The 17,168-nt window shown below is 40.0% G+C and overlaps 1 protein-coding gene and 1 non-coding gene across 8 annotated transcripts in view; both read right to left on the bottom strand.

The window, feature by feature from the left end:
• Positions 1 to 17,168, bottom strand: part of LOC126481363 (uncharacterized transporter slc-17.2-like) — a 643,476-nt gene that overhangs the window by 555,176 nt on the left and 71,132 nt on the right. The window lies entirely within an intron of this gene.
• Trnas-cga (transfer RNA serine (anticodon CGA)) lies at positions 15,596 to 15,670 on the bottom strand. Its single transcript has one exon. It is a non-coding gene; the product is annotated as a tRNA-Ser (tRNA).

The raw sequence follows: 17,168 nt of genomic DNA, 5'->3' as shown, positions 1-17,168 counted from the left end.
TGTACTTCTCTTTTTTACGATGTCCATTTCATGTATTTTAGTAATGTTTTTCACTGAGTGCTTGCTTCTTCCGTGTGTACGAAGTACGTTTTATGTAGTTGTAAGAATGTATTTTTACTGATACTCTGTGATGTATTTCTCTTGTAGACTCTTTGAGAATGGCGTAACGCCGAAGCGCGTAAGACAGTATAAAATTAATAAATACAGTGGTCAAGACTGGTACCAGTTTTTGAGTGCACTGAAAGTTTAAATACCGTCAGGTGTGTCTACTGTATCCTGTACATTAAACATATTGCTCAGTCTCTAGAAATAAGAAAATACTTTTTGTGATAAATATTTCGAAACTATCTACTAAATTTTACTAATTGGAAATACCCTCATTTTCATGCAGTAAGTAATTGGAAAATGAAATAAATTTTTTTGTTAAAATAATATTACTCAACATTTGTCAATCAACGTTTCCATTTGTTAAAAATTTAGAATTCAAACAAAAGTAAAAAAAGTTGATACCTGTGAGATTGGAAGCAGCAACATTACGATTACTAGACTTTTACAGTATATACTCAGTTACTGTCAACTATGTTGACAGCCTGGAAGTGGCTTTTTGTTAACAGTGGTCTAATGTTTTTCAGAATTGCTTGCTACTATTTTAGGAAATTGATGTGTCCTATAAGAATGAAGACTTTTTAAGTGGGAAAAGCAGTTCATGAGGTCCCTCTGAGAAATCAGAAATAGTTTCTGGATACCTTTAGCACCTTTTTAAGTGCAAAGACTCATCTTTATGACTAGCCTTCATAACAATGAAGAACTACTTTTCGAAAGATGTTGTGATTTGCAACACACAGTAGTTATTTCTATGTTTTGGTAACTATTTGCTTGATACGTACTATTTTATATGACAGCGGTAGGTACTTCTTCTATTTCTTATACTACCAGTTTTTTCTGTTTTGTAGCACAGTACAATCTAATAAAAGTTTCACGTGGCGTTAACTACTTTAGTTCCTGCTACAGCCGTTGACTCACGTTCAGTTAATGGTACGGTTATTTGTGTGTAACGAGACGCTGAGTGCTGGCGGGAGTGTTTTTTCCACTGTTGCTCTTAGCTGGCAGAGAGTGTGCATAATGAATACTTACGTAACGTTTATTAGTTCAACTGTCAAAGTATGGCTTTGTAGATGTCTGCGAAATGGTAATCGATCAGTGGAAAAAGGCATAAAGTGGAGGTACATGCTACCTACAGCATATTTATTTATGATCTACTCTGAAGCTTGGAAGCCGGTTTGAGTGCCACAACTGGTTCTGTGGTACCCTAAGTTAAATAAAATACCTCCTCCAGTAGCTAGTTTCTTTATTCGATGCACAACTTCACTTATAGCCAACAATTGCAAAATTATTGGTCATCACAAGTTACCTCACATTTCCAAATTCAAAATTACAACAGCGCTCTCTCTCTCTCGCTCTCTCTCTTTCTCTCTCTCTCTCTCTCTCTCTCTCTCTCTCTCTCTTTCTCTTCACACACACACACACGATGTTGGACGAAACAAAGGAAACAATGACAATATTTTGATAGTCTCCACGATTCCCCTTTCATGTAGAGTTTGTACATCACTAGCATTAACAAGAACGCCGATCATTACATGTTCATCACTGCCGATATATCAAATATAGAATATAAATAAACGTCAGACTCAGTAATCTGACTGACTGTAGTTTTCAAACAAATCGAAGGTTGGTCTGCAGGCTGGAGACTGGATTCTACCTAGGGACTTGGTATGGAATGGTACCTTGAGGAATCGATACTTATCTCTGATAATAATATTAGTCTCTACTGGCTCCAATCTCTCCACCTTCCTTTTTAAAATTTGTCTGTAATAGAGCGAAAGATTTTCACAAGTTTTAATTAGAGTAATACAAGCGTCGAACCAGCCTATGTTTTTATTTACACGTCGATTATAATTTTTTAAAATTTGCAACTTGGAATGTAGAATTTTAGAACAGATTACTAGAAAAACGTTGTGTTGTTCCGAAATTTAAATAAATTGAATCTTACGTAAACTTCCCATTTTTCCTTCACGCAGTCGCTTGCATACAGTATTTTATCCAGTCGCTTCCGTGTTGATCAATTGTGTAACTTTGACAACGTGCTCCCTGGTTCTGAAAATAAACGCTCAGGTGATACGGAAGTCTCTGGAATTGTTAGATACTCGTTGCATAGTTTATACAACTGGAGGAATAAAATACATGTTATCTTCTTTGTTTTTTCATGTTTTCCCATTGTTATAAAGATTAAAGCAAAGCAGTAGACACATGTTGCCAAATGCAGGCTCATTTCATGTTTTTTATTGGTCAGAGCAGTTTTTTTTTTTTTTTGCTTTTTTACATGGGATCTGATGTCTTATATTGACACCAAATGGTCGTGTACCGCTTCAAAAGAACACTCACTACCCAGTTAATTGCTGGTAGTAGGAAAGCAGCAGCATTTGCTGATAAATGCGTTATTGTACACGTAGGTATGCTATAGCACAAGTTCTGGGATATTTCCGAATCTTCGATCAAGAAAGCAGGTTATTGCAGCCTAATGATTATATTCGATTTGACCAAAGCTGTGTTCAGTTTGCTTGTACGGCTTATATTTTGCTGCCTCTTCTACACTGCTGTCAAGGGTATAGTCAGGTCTACTTAAAACATTTATGTGCTCTTTTAAGCAACTGACCATTGGAACTTATGTAGCCACGTACCCTTCACCTGATAGCTGATTTGTGACATGTAATACTGGCTTCAAAATATTAAGCAACAATTTCATATTCTACATTTTACCACCTTTCTAAGACGTCGCTTTCTTGTCTGTCTGTTTGTCCCGTACAAATTTTGCAGTTGATTTTAAGCGAAGTTCCTAGTGAGTTATAGACGTGAAATTTTTAACCTATCTCAAAACTGGATGACAATGCAATAGTAACTCACTTTCTTGTTTATTATTTGGTAGAATGTACATTGTTTATCTTTATGGTCTTTTCACGAGATATACATAGGAGGAAGCAACATATTGGTTGAGTCAGTTGTAATCTCACCAAAACTTTCATCAAAATGTTTGAAATCGATTGAAATATTTCATACACATACAACTAAAAAGCAGAATATACAGTACTTATTTAAATAAACATGAATTTTTTGTGCACTATGTTTTTGAATTGGACTGAAAAGTGTAAAATAATTTCTCCTAGTCCCGTACAGACCACTAACTCCTTAAAGATAGTCCTGAAAATTTTTGATCGTAAATTTTTAATAGCTATCAAAAATTGTAAGATTAAAAAGGAAGAACATGAGGCACAAGCAGTACATAATTGATAAGCAGTATATCTCGTTTCATTTTAAATCTTGCAAGTATCTCTGTAGTTGTAAAAAATTCATAATCGTTCATATTCAGAACTATTTGTATGGAGCTAGGGGTTTAAACTTTTTAGTCCAATTTAAAACGTGGTACATTAAAAATTCATTTCTATTTGAATAATTGCCCAAAGCTGAAACAGTAGGTGGTGCCCTTGTATTTAGCATTAAAAGCTGGTGTACAATAGGTGCCAGTTCAGTGCACTCAGATAGATTCACCTCCGCGATTCAGTTCATTTCCGTAAGAACGTGTAGCATTGTATCTGGTTCCCTTGATGTGCTTTTAACAGCTTGACGCCTTTTACGTTGCACCCAAACCAAGTACTGTACATCAGAGGCAGCAAGCTAGTTCATCAGGACAAGGATACTATACTATGCGACATTTAGATAAAAAAGTAGCATCTAAAAGATAACCTGTATACCATGTTTGAACCGATATGCTCCTGAACACTAACACAAATGTGAACTACGTCTCCCTCAAACAAGTTCCAGTTCCAGAATGAGATATTCACTCTGCAGTGGAGTGTGCGCTGATATGAAACTTCCTGGCAGACTAAAACTGTGTGCCGGACCAAGACTCGAACTCGGAACCTTTGCCTTTCACGGGCAAGTGCTCTACCATCTCACCTACCCAAGCACGACTCACGCCCCGTCCTCACAGCTTTACTCCTGCCACTACCTCGTCTCCTATCTTCCAAACTTTACAGAAGCTCTCCTGTGAACCTTGCAGAACTAGCACTCCTGAAAGAAAGGATATTGCGGAGACATGGCTTAGCCACAGCCTGGGTGATGTTTCCAGAATGATATTTTCATTCTGCAGCGCAGTGTGCGCTGATATGAAACTTCCTGTCAGATTAAAACTGTGAGCCGGACCGAGACTCGAACTCGGGACCTTTGCCAAAGTGCACTTGCCCGCGAAAGGCAAAGGCCCTGAGTTCGAGTCTCGGTCCGGCACACAGTTTTAATCTGCCAGAAAGTTTCAAGTTCCAGTGTGTTATACTTGGTTCTTGAAAAAAGTATTTGTTACAGTTCTGGACCATTTGAGCCAAGCACCATTAGCTACATCGGAGCTTGCTCTACCGAAGGACTAATCGCCGTCAATTTCACCTTCCTCGGAGTAGCTGCTAGTGCTGCAGTGACTCGCCATTGACCATAAGTCCTTTAATGTTTGCTGTCTTCGCAACGTCACGAAAGGTCTTGCTGGCCTTGAGTCCTTACAAAAGCAGTGGCTGCGGTGACGGGTGTGACGGAACAGCACAATGCTGAGTGACGGATGGTTGAGCGAATAGACCACGTGGCGAGGTTCCGGGAGCGTGGGAAGTTACCAGCGCCTTCTGACTTGCATGCCTATTAGTTTTATTTATTATTGTAACACAGGATTAGAATTTATTCTTAGAGATAAACTGCTCCCACAAAAGAACCTCAGAATTTCCATATACAAAACTGGAAAAATGTATGTTAATGCGGATGAGTAGGAAGAACAAACCTGTAATGTTCGGATACAGTATTACTAGTGACATGTTTGGCACAGTCAAGTCGTGTAAATATCTGGTCGTAATGTTGCAAAGTGATCTGGGCGTAACGTTGCAAAGTGATATGAAATGGAACGAGCATATGAGAACTGTGGCAGGAAAGATTAATGGTCGACTGGCTTATTGAGAGAATTTTTAGGAGAGTGGTTCACCTTAAAGGATGCTGGTACGACCTATTCTTGAGTACTAATGGAGTGTTTGGGATCCATACCAGGTCGGATTGAGGGATGACAGAGGCGCGCTGCTAGATTTTTCACCGGTGGGCTAGAACAGCACGTAATTGTTACGGAGATACTTCGGGAACTCTAGTGGGAATCCCTAGAGAGAAGGCGACGTTCTTTTCGAGAAACGCTACTGAGAAAATTTAAAGAACCTGTATTTACAGTTGACTGCCAAACGATTCTACTGCCGCCAACATACGCTGCGCGTAGTAAGGACCACGAAGATAAAATACAAGAAATTAAGGCTCATATGGAGGCATATGGACAGTCGTTTTTCCCTCGCTATGTTTGCGAGTGGAACAAGAAAGGAGCGGTACAGTGTACCCTCCGCCACGCATCGTACTGTGGCTTGCGAAGTATCTTCGTAGGTGTAGATGTAAATGGGCCATCCACTAATAAGCCAAAACAAACTCACTGTCTGCTTAACGGCTTGCCGTTCCACTTTCGGAACGCAGTAAAGCAGTATTTCTGCTTCCTTGGAAGGTTTCCGGAGGTATGTATCAGCAGATATCGACGCACCCATCACACAAATTACGGGCCGGTGGTACGTCGGCGCCTAGCGTCACAGATGTATTCCATCGGGTTCATAGCGGACGAATTAGGTGGACAGGACATCAAAGTGAATTTTATTTATGGATTCTTCCGTCGCTTCTTGATAGAACATTACCGTACTGAGGGTTGAATAACACTTAGGCCGTTTTTTTGTTCTACTGATTTTTATTTGTATGAACTAGTTTTCGGCTTATTAGGCCATCGTCAGATAACTACTGGCTATTGTTTACAAGGAGCTTGTGTTCTTGCGAACCAAACATTCTGCAATAAGATACAACGCACTTACGGTACTTGCGATCTTTAGTTGTGGTATTGTCTTTGGAATTGTCAAACGGGTCTTTTGACATTTTGTTCTGTAAAACTGTACTTTAACATAACAAATCACATTTCATGGTTTGTCAGTACCATTTATGACAACAATTAGAATTATTTAGAATACACATTATTACAAAATTACAATTTTTTGGTATTTGTTGTGGACAGTTGCACTGGACACTAATTGTTGGTTAGCCCTAAATCCACAGCTGGTTCTAAACGACCAGTTGCTACTGAGCACTTCACCACTCTTAAACTTTACACAATACAGTAAACCTGCTACTAGCCACAAAGTGTAATAATAGTAAACAAATTCACACCCCAATATAATGTAACCTCCCTTATGTCTTTACATTACTAAATGAAACTCAACTGTAACAATGTAATATTTGGTATTCATTAATACACAATTTTTCTAATAACAAAATGTAACTGTGGTGTCACAGCCAGACACCACACTTGCTAGGTGGTAGCCTTTAAATCGGCCGCGGTCCGTTAGTATACGTCGGACCCGCGTGTCGCCACTATCAGTGATTGCAGACCGAGCGCCGCCACACGGCAGGTCTAGAGAGACTTCCTAGCACTCGTCCCAGTTGTACAACCGACTTTGCTAGCGATGGTTCAGTGACAAAATACGCTCTCATTTGCCGAGACGATAGTTAGCATAGCCTTCAGCTACGTCATTTGCTACGACCTAGCAAGGCGCCATTATCAGTTGCTATTGATCTTGTGATGCATGTACCGTCAGACCGACGTGCACCATTAATGGATTAAAGTTAAGTATTCCACCAGCTACGTCCGTTTTACTAAAGTCTAATTTCCCTGTCCTGTTCCAGACCTCACGCCAGCCTGCGTGAGCTAAAACGCGTGCCTTTCGGCTTCCTCTAGTATTCCTGGGTTGGCTCTCCTGCCAATCCACAACAGTAACCCCCAAATAAAACATCGTTGTTGTACAACCAACAATTAGTGTCCAGTGCAACTGTTCACAACAAATACCAAAAAAATTTAATTTTGTAATAATGTGTATTCTAAATAATTCTGTGTCTGTTGTTTTGCAGATCGGGCAACGCTGCGAGCTCCACGTTCTGTAATGAGGCATGGTCGTCCAATATATAGTTGCCTTCTCGTGGTTTCACCGTTCTTCAACCAATTTTCATAGACACTCATGACAGTAGCACGATAACAACCAAACACCTTAACCTTTCCGAAATGTTCATTCCCACACGCCGTACCATGACATCTAGCCCTTTGTCAAAGTCACTTATGGCAATGATTTTTCCCATTCGTCGCTACAGTGATTTCCCGTTCGTCTCTTCTCCGCTTATTTGTATTTACTTTACGACGTAGCGTACCTGCAACGCTCCCATGACGCATTATGTCTTCCTGTAGACTTCGGTCGTAATGTCGTGGCTCATCAGTGTATAGCAGAAGGAGCTCATATTTCGGTGTGAAAGGATGTAAATAGTAATTCCATGGACTGTTAACTGCTGTGGACTGATAATATAACTAATTTCACAGTTTTTTATTTTCGAAATACACTTAATTGCTTGCTACTTGCAAGGATTTTCGTAACTGCCAAATTCATCCTGACAACCTAATGGCATAAACAGCTAACAGAGTAATATCTTGCCAGCTATCACCACTGTGTCGAGTTTTTACAAAAGTAAGTGCCTGAAATCTGACTATTGATAAAAGATGATAAAAGGAAACACAACTATACATCAGGGCTACAAGCGGCTGTAATGGCTTTTGCATATTTTCTTACAATGACAACGTAATGGGCTCATGGAACTATGGAGGCAAATGGATTTAAATTAAAAGCAACAGTTCAAGGCCAAGACCAAATTATTTCCACAGTTTGTAAGCCTAACACGTAACTACCGGGAGCCAAGTCGTTTGGAAGGCGGGCATTGACGTTGAGTTCTACGATTTGAGCGTGCACGCGTTGGGTAATCAAGGGTAAGTCGAAGATGGAAGGAAAACTGTCAGCGGAATTTGAAAAATCTGTTTATGAAACAGTCACGGTCAGTTAACAGTAAATATAACTTTAAAAAGAAAGGTTATGGTTTAACGTCCCGTCGACATCTCGGTCGTAAGAGACGGAGCACATTTTCGGAACGTTTCAAGGACGGGGAAGGAAATCGGTCGTGCCGTTTTCAAAGAAACCATCCGTACTGGCTGCAGTGATATAGAGAAACCAGGGAAGACCTAAATGTGGATAGCCGGATGCGAATTTGAACAGTCGTGCTGCCGCGTACTAACCACTGCGCCACGTCGCACGGTAGCGCAATTGGAATTTGCCAGTAGATCGCGTCGTGAGGAGATAGATAGAATATGGAGTGAAAGACATTTGTATAGTACTGTATATTAGCGCAGATTTAATTGAAATAAATCGAATCCATATCTAAGAATGGAACAAGTAGTTAGAGTTACAGTATTAATTAGAGAATTCATAGGAAAAGATGTGAATAATACACAATGAAGGAAGTCGCATTCAAATTTAAGTGGCTAAGGTGCTGAAGGTTAACAAACGTGCTTACTTGATATGAAAAGTAACTGTGCTGGAGGGGAACAGACCAGAATGGAATTACCAAAGTAAAAGCAGTACTATAAAGCAGCAGTTTGTCTAAGTGCGAAATGAAACCTTTAAGATTAACTCTAATATACAAAGTTGACTTTTCGCAACCATTATTACAAGTGCTCGATCTTAATTATTAAATACAAACCAGACAATCCTACTACCTATTAAAACGAAGAATTCACCAAAACGTGTTAAAGGATCGAAACAGGACCGTGTAATTGACATTTGGTACAAAGATACAGCTGTTAGCCTTCTCTTGTTTACCTGCTTGTGAGTCCTTCACCCCTGACTAAATGATTTCCGATTACCTTTAATTTAATTTATGATCTCTTATAACAATCTAAATATAGAGAGAGGAGGTGGAAGCTCACAAGTGGCTATTCATAGGGATGTGTAATGACGAATTTAGACCTGCGCAAAGCAGGTGCTAGGCGTAAAAAGGGCACTGCAGAAGCCAATTAAAACAAGAAATTTCTTCGTATACTATTTGGGATAGTTGTGCTGTAGTAGTTACTGCAGAAACGAGTATGTGCGATCAGCAATTTACGGATACGAGGGGAAACATAACTTAAGATGTCCGGACCCTGGAATGCAAGTGCAATGTCTTATGTACAGTGTCACGTCGCTCACTGTTGTTGAGCACCTCTCTGTACAACACCAGCACGCCCCTAGTGATGGATATTTTCTGCAATAACTGTGGAAAAAAGACTCACATGTCATCTGCAATAAAATTCTGACATGTCCTTACTCAGTTTTTTACTCACATTATTTTGCTGAGTTAACACTCAAATATTACTGTTTACTGTGTTATCAGTGTTCTCACACGATTAAAATACAACGATGCTTGTAAACATTTCTACAGGGATGCAAGTGTCAACTCGCGCAGTTTTGTGGGTCTTTGATCGAATATAACGCTGCTATTCCAAATAATTATGCTTCACTGACCATAAAACAGTATAAACAAAGAAAAATTTATATAATCTATTATTACTTCACTGAATAAATAATTTAAGTTCCAAAGGCGAATAAAAGCGCATAAAACTAAAACTATGTAGTTCGTGTGGTTATCATTTTAGTCAATTATTTTAACGTACCTAGAGCACATACTCTTCTTCAATGTGATATCTGTTATTCTCAGAATTATCAGCTAGCGAACCGGCACACTAGACTCACATTCGGAAGGACGATGGTTCAAACACCCGTGCGGTCACACAGATTTAGGCTTTCCGTGATTTCCATAAATCGCTCCAGGCAAATGCCGGCCGATTTCCTTCCCCATACATGAAACTTTCCGAGCATGTTCTCCGTCTCTAATGAATTCGATGTCGACGGGACATTAAACCCTAATCTTCCTTCCTTCAAAATGGTTCAAATGGCTCTGAGCACTATGGGACTTAACATCTGAGGTCTTCAGCCCCGTAGAACTTAGAACTACTTAAACCTAACTAACCAAATGACATCACACACATCCATGCCCGAGGCAGGATTCGAACCTGCGACCGTAGCGGTCGCGCGGCTTCCTTCGTTCAAAATTATCTGTATTACGAAGTTCTCACTCTCAATGCGCATTTTTCAGTCAACATTAACATTAACATTTTTTTGAAACCATTACTACATATCTCGCGGAAGCGGTGGTGTTTATCGAAACTCTAGAACCTTCCTCGTTGTAATTAGGGCTGTGACGCCACTGAAATTATAAGCAGCAGTACTCGCTTCCGTGCTCGTTGTATGTCTAATTTGTTAGTCAAATGAATTCTGTCCAGTGTTACCACTCAGTTACGATAACCAGCTGTTCATTTGACACGAAAAGTGATGTTTTGATGCCTTCCGACTGCTTCCATGAGAAACTTTGCATGAGATCGAGAAATTAAATTATAATTAACAATATCGACAACTGTCGCAGGTCTGACAGTAAAAAAAGTTACGAATAAAGAAAAAAGATTTGCATACAATAAATGTAATTACTATTTTCCAAGTATTATCTCAATAAAAGTAGACATGATATACCCCAGATACTTGCGTTCTCTTCCAATGTTTTTACAAAAATACAAATAATTTACTGTCTTGATAACTTTTTAAAAGCCGTTACATTTCTTGAACTATGCGATTTCGTCGAGTCTACAATGCGGTTTTGCTAGATTGATTTTCTATGAAACTCTCTCACTTGCATACTTTAAAGTCTGCGGGATCAGCATATGACTTTGTGCTAATTATCAGTCACGCATGCTACCATCATTTTACAGCTTTATACCTCTCTTACTCATGTTAGTACTGCACGTTATATGAACGTTGTTTTGAATTGACAAACAGATGATTTTTCATATTTCTATGCAGCCTTTGTTCAACACTGATCTAGTTCTCTCACAGATAACTGTCTTCCTACCAGTCACTCCATGTTAGTAACCAAAGGAAATTTGCAAACAATAAAGAACATAACAAGAAAGAAATTTCACAGACCTGTCGATGCGCAGAGAGGGAGTAAACACACATTGTGAAATTTTCTGAATCATTGTTGGGCGAAATGTCGATGGTCATTGATAACATGCCTGTGTGCGTGTAATATCCAATGTTTTCGTACAACGATCAAGCAACTAAATTAAACTACTCCATCGCAGAGCTAATGCAAATATAGAATGCTTTGAGAAGAAACAGTTAGGTCGCGTTATTTTCAAATGGCATATTGTCCCGTTAGCCATCATTAGGAATTGCACAAGTAAAGTACGTTGATGGAAGTATAGCAGAGTACAGAAAATAACATGAAACCGTACTTCAAATAATCAATACTACGAACCAACTTCTGAGTTAGTGCACCCGAATCGTTATGTAGGACCTGGAAGTTACCTGCAGATTTGCAGCTTTCACTGCTGAATTGTTTCACGTGTTATTAACTCATAAATTCACTGAAGAGACACATCTGTGCTAATTTATCGATTTCTGCAAGCATAGTTGTCTCTGGCACGGTCTGCAGGGTGGTCGGAAGGTCTCTCTAAGTACCGGTTCCATGAGCCAATCAGGTTCCAGCGCGCCTCCTGACCAATTGGTGGACACGGCGTTTGAAAGACACAATAGCGTGTCGAATCTAGTCTCATACTTGCGTCGGTCGGTGAATGAGATGTCGTATAGTTGAGACATACCGACTTTTGGTTCTTACTGAGATGTTTCATGACTTTAAAGCCTGTCTTCCGTGGGGAGAAGCTACTTTTGTGTCTTTTCTAAGAGAGTAGTCTTCACTCACGGTACAGAATATGTTTGCTGTTAATATATCCGAAAAGTAGAGCACTTTAATTCGTGACGCTCCCAGTCAATGCGCTTTATTCAATCTTTTTCGAAATATGTGGATTGTCTTTTCGAATGAAGTCTTCATGAGATGAAACATCTTGTACCACGTGCTCTGAGCACTAATGTTGTATCTACAGTTGTGGCTTAACTAAATTTTGGAAGGAATGATATGATGTTGCTCTCGAATATTTCTAAGTCATTTATAAATGATAGAGCGCAGCAATTAGTAGTCCTTTCTTTTTGGCCATTTTTATTTTGCAAATGCAGATTTCGGCTAGCGCCTAGCATTTATCAATGCACTATGTTTTAAACTCGATGCATGTTAGTTCCCTGTTGTTCGCCTCAGTCACAGTTTGAAGAACTAGACGCTAGCCGAAATCTGGATTTGCGTAATTACACCTACCAAAAAAAAAAAGGACGACTGATTGTTGAGCTCTACCATTTATAAATCACGTAACAGTCGCTGAGGGCATCCACTTCCCTAATGGAAGGTAACCTGATTTCTTAGTCAGTTGAATTGCCTTGCCTTTATTTTCCTATTCAGACGAATTTACGCGGAATTCCACTTTGCAAACAGTACAAGAACACTGGACACAGAGTGGACTTTGCCACTGACAAAGATCGGTATGCTCTTAAATTCATACTAATATTATAAATGCGAGAGTAACTATGTCGGTTACACTTTCACGATAAAACCGATTAACCGATTTTGATAAAATTTCGTATGCAAATAGCGTGAACTCTGAGAAAGAACCTAGGCTACTTTACACAGTGTGTAGTACAACATATTTATTGATTTAAAGAATATAGCGCGAAACATGGAACAATAGTTACTCTTTGAGAAGTTATTTATTCTTTAACTTTTGAAATTTATCATATTTTGAAAATGCTTTTATTGTTTGACATGTTCTACGTAGTGCGGTTGAACGTAATAAAAACAATGTTTATACAGTCCTCCACGTGTTTAATCCGTACTTCCATATTAATATCAGTCACAAACCTGTCACATTATAGCCACTCATCGGCTTGTGTCTTTTATAACTCCTTTGCTGCGTTCATGTTCGTCATGTGGTCATGCAATTAGCGTTACTGCTTCAGGATTATGGGTTTCCGGGATCAATATCCGTCCAGGTCGCTTTTATCTGCTCCAGTTTGAATGTGTGTGTTGTCCTCATCATTATTTTATCGTCCTGGACATGCAACTGGCGTCAAATAAAAGGACTTGCACAAGCTTCCGAACATCCCAATGGGGTTCTCGTGGCGAATAAAGTCATACGCACGTTTCATTTCACTTCGCTGATACGCGAGCGCAGCCGTGGTTAACAGCTAGAATACAATGCTTTATACATTCCTCAACGGTTTTATCCGTGCTAATCCATACTTACATACGGATATTATAAATGTGGAAGTAAATCTGTCGCTTACGTTTTCATGACCAAACTGCTGAACCGATATCCATGAAATTTGGAGTAAGGTAGCTATTTTATAAAGAGTGTAGTACAAGATATTTATTGATTTGAAGAATATTACGCAAATTAAGGAAAAAATATTTACTCTTTGGAAAAGCTATTTGCTCTTTGACAGCCTGCCGAGGTGGTCGAGCGGTTCTAGGCGCTTCAGTACGGAACCGCGCGACCGCTACAGTCGCAGGTTCGACTCCTGCCTCGGGCATGGATGTGTGTGATGTCCTTAGGTTAGTTAGGTTTAAGTAGTTGTAAGTTATAGGGGACTGAAGACCTTAGATGTTAAGTCCCATAGTGGTCAGAGCCATTTGAACCATTTTTTTGAATTTGGATTCAGATCTTCAGGCAGCCTTAAGAGCTACGGAGACATTAGAACGGTCACAGGCCAGTCGCATTTTAGACGCAGAGCATCACGTGTCTCTTACAGCTTCCAAGATGCTTGAAGATTCACAATGACGGCGCCATTGAAAGGCTGTACGACAAACAGAGAGTCGAACCTTTCTGTGTGGGACGTGGGAGGCTTTTGGTCAGGCTGCATTTGGTTATTATCTATTATCTGATTGTGTTAATCATAAATTAGTCGTCATATTGGCATGGATCAAAGATGTAGCAACATATCGCTTTAAAATGGAAGAGAAAAACGGTTGGTTTATGCTGCTCTGGTGGCAAAATCTCACATCAAGTACGAGGTGAGCCAGAGAAACAACTCTACTTCTGCACGAATGTAATGAATCGAGGAATTTTTTAAGTATTGTTAAAAAAATATGATGCATGCTTTCGGATTCGACGTACAGCAAAATAATAAAAACACATTCAATATGTACCTACATACCGCCACTGCATACATTTTTGTATGTACTCTTCTCTACACTACTACATGTACAGACATCTCGTAAAGTTCCTAGCGTGCTTACACACCGTCGCTCATCGTAACAAAACAACTCATATGCCAGGGAAGCAGCGGGTAACAGATAGTTGTTTATGCGATCAGTATCGAACATTACGCATCGTTATTCTTCGTTTGCTTTCCAGAAGAGAAGGTAAGTGAGTGAGCTGGCAGAGCTGCAGTTCATGAGTTTATATGTAGCGTAAGTATTTTATGTCTTGTATCTCTGAGCTATGTTTACATTCTAGGTATACCATGCCTCTTGCACCCAAATGCGCTATAAGCACAGTTGTTTACACGCTTTTCATGAAATTTAAATTGTAGAACAATTGCAAGTCGCATCTAAATTTCTTTGACGTTTTTCGCTCGACAAACACGAGCATCTACTGAAATTAAAGTAGCCAAGGGCTACCACATTAAATACGTCTGGTTGTGGACAGCGCCTCCGTCATACGTAAAATTTGAGACTGTTTCAACTTTCAGTGTGGCACGGACTTTGAGGAAGAGATTGGAGGGAGGCAGTGGGTGGGGGTGGAGGGTGGGGGGAGGGGACAAAATTCGTGAGTTCTAGCCACATAAGGAATTGTGGCAATGCAATGACGAAAGCTGAAAATTTATGCCAGACCGGGACTAGAACCTGGATTTACCGCTTCTCATGGGCGACTCAAACTTTGGCCCCTAACACCCATATTATCCCCAAAACCTTTCTAATCTACAAACAAAAACTATATCTAATGCTAGGGGCACTTTCACCCTAAACTAAGCTAACTAGGATGGAGTTTTGTAAACTTTTTGACACTACTTCAGGCTCCGTCCGGGTAAAAAATAGAAACACGCCTCCGCTCGTTTTCTTCAAAATGGTTCAAATGGCTCTGAGCACTGTGGGAGTTAACATCTGAGGTCATCAGTCCCCTAGAACTTAGAACTACTTAATTCTAACTAACCTAAGGACATCACACACATCCATGCCCGAGGCAGGATTCGAACCTGCGACGGTAGCCGTCGGGCAGTTCCAAACTGAAGCGCCTAGAACCGCTTGGCCACTCCGGCCGGCTCGTTTTCTTCTTGTTCTTCTTTTTCTTCCATCGGTGTCCACAGCTGCCAGACGGTGGGATATCCAGGTCGTCTTTTCGTACATTGAGGGTTAAATACCCTGTAATTACCGTTGATGTCTCTCGTCAATCCATCTCGTGCTATACTTTTAACCTGTCCCACACGATGTACACCCCACGCTCTCGAGGGCGGGCAAACAACGAGCCTATGTAAGTCTCAAAGGGCGAATCGTACGACGTCTTGCGGCCTAAAATCGTGTACTGGGTCTTTAAATAGTGTCAAAAATCTAACAACTCTACAATTGAAACTTCCTGGCAGATTAAAACTGTGTGCCGGACCGAGACTCTAACTCGGGACCTTTGCCTTTCGAGGGCAAGTGCTCTACCAACTGAGCTACCCAAGCACGACTCACGCCCCCTCCACACAGCTTTACTTCTGCCAGTACCTCGTCTCCTACCTTCCAAACTTTACAGAAGCTCTCCTGCGCAGGACGATTTAGGAGACAATCTGAGCAGCCGGCTTAGGTTGTCTGCAGATGACGATGTCGTTTATAGCCTAGTAAAATCATCAGACGATCAAAACAAATTGCAAAACAATTTAGAAAAGATATCTCTATGGTGCGAAAATTGGTAAATGATCCTAAATAAAGAAAAGTGTGAAGTCATCTACATTAGTGCGAAAAGGAATCCATTAAACTTCGATTACACGATAAAACAGTCAAATCTGAAGGCTGCAAAGGCAACTAAAGATCTAGGAATTACAATTACGATCCACTTAAACTGGAAGGAACACATAGACACATAGAAAATGTTGTGGGGAAGGCTAACCAAAGACTGCGTTTTATTGGCTGGACACTTAGAAAATGTAACAGATCCATTAAAGAGACTGCCTACATTACGCTTGTCCGTCCTCTTTTAGAATACTGGTGCATAGTCTGGGACCCTTACTAGATATGATTGACGGAGTACATCGAAAAAGTTCAAAGAAGGGCAGCTCATTTTACTATCGTTAAATAGGGTTGAAAGTGTCACTGAAATGATACCGGTTTTGGGGCGTTTTTTGTTGCGGCGGAATCTTCTCACGAAATTTCAATCACCAATTTTCTCCTCCGAATGCGAAATTATTTTTTTGACGTCGACCTACATAGGGAGAAACGATCACCATAATAAAATAAGCAAAATCAGAGCTCGCACGGACAGATATAGGTGTTCGTTTTTTCCGCGCGCTTTAATGAGAATAATAGAGAATTGTGGAAGTGGTTCGATGAACCTTCTGTTAGACACTTACACGTGATTTTCAGAGTATGCATGTAGATGTAGATTATTGATTTCGGTAGGAGTTCGGACGGTATTAGTGCATCCGCACTGAAAAAAATACAAAGGAGCCGTCACGCTCTTACAGAAATGTATATGTATTTTAGAGGCGTATCTTCTGTCGGACATGTCCGACGGAATAGACACTACTCAAATATATGCACCTTGCCAAAGCACTACTGAATAATAAAAGGGGGGCAAAGCAGAATTAACCAAGACGAAACTATAACTAAAATCTTTACTGTATGAGGGCGGCGAATGAGACAGCAGACTGACTTGTTGAACGGTCGCTGTTCCCTCAACTCGCTTTTCGTGTAAATTCGGAGGTCTGCTAAGTTTAATCTGATTCATGCAACTATTTGCTATGTCCATTACATAAATGCTTTGAGCAAAGCAAGTGTCTTCTGTTCGATTGTCTCATTTCCTAAACATTGCAGTCTAAATCGCGTTACTATAAAAATTAATGGGTCTAAGCTATGTACATGAGAGTTCATTTCAATTCAGGGTATTCTTAAAACTTAATTTTGTATGTTATTCGACTTAAAAACCAGGAAGGGAATTTATAACATTTATTCTGAATCTAGAAGGC

The sequence above is a fragment of the Schistocerca serialis genome, chromosome 5 (assembly GCF_023864345.2).
Source record: "Schistocerca serialis cubense isolate TAMUIC-IGC-003099 chromosome 5, iqSchSeri2.2, whole genome shotgun sequence".
Taxonomy (NCBI): Eukaryota; Metazoa; Arthropoda; class Insecta; order Orthoptera; family Acrididae; genus Schistocerca; species Schistocerca serialis.
This window is presented reverse-complemented; position numbering and strand designations above follow the sequence as displayed.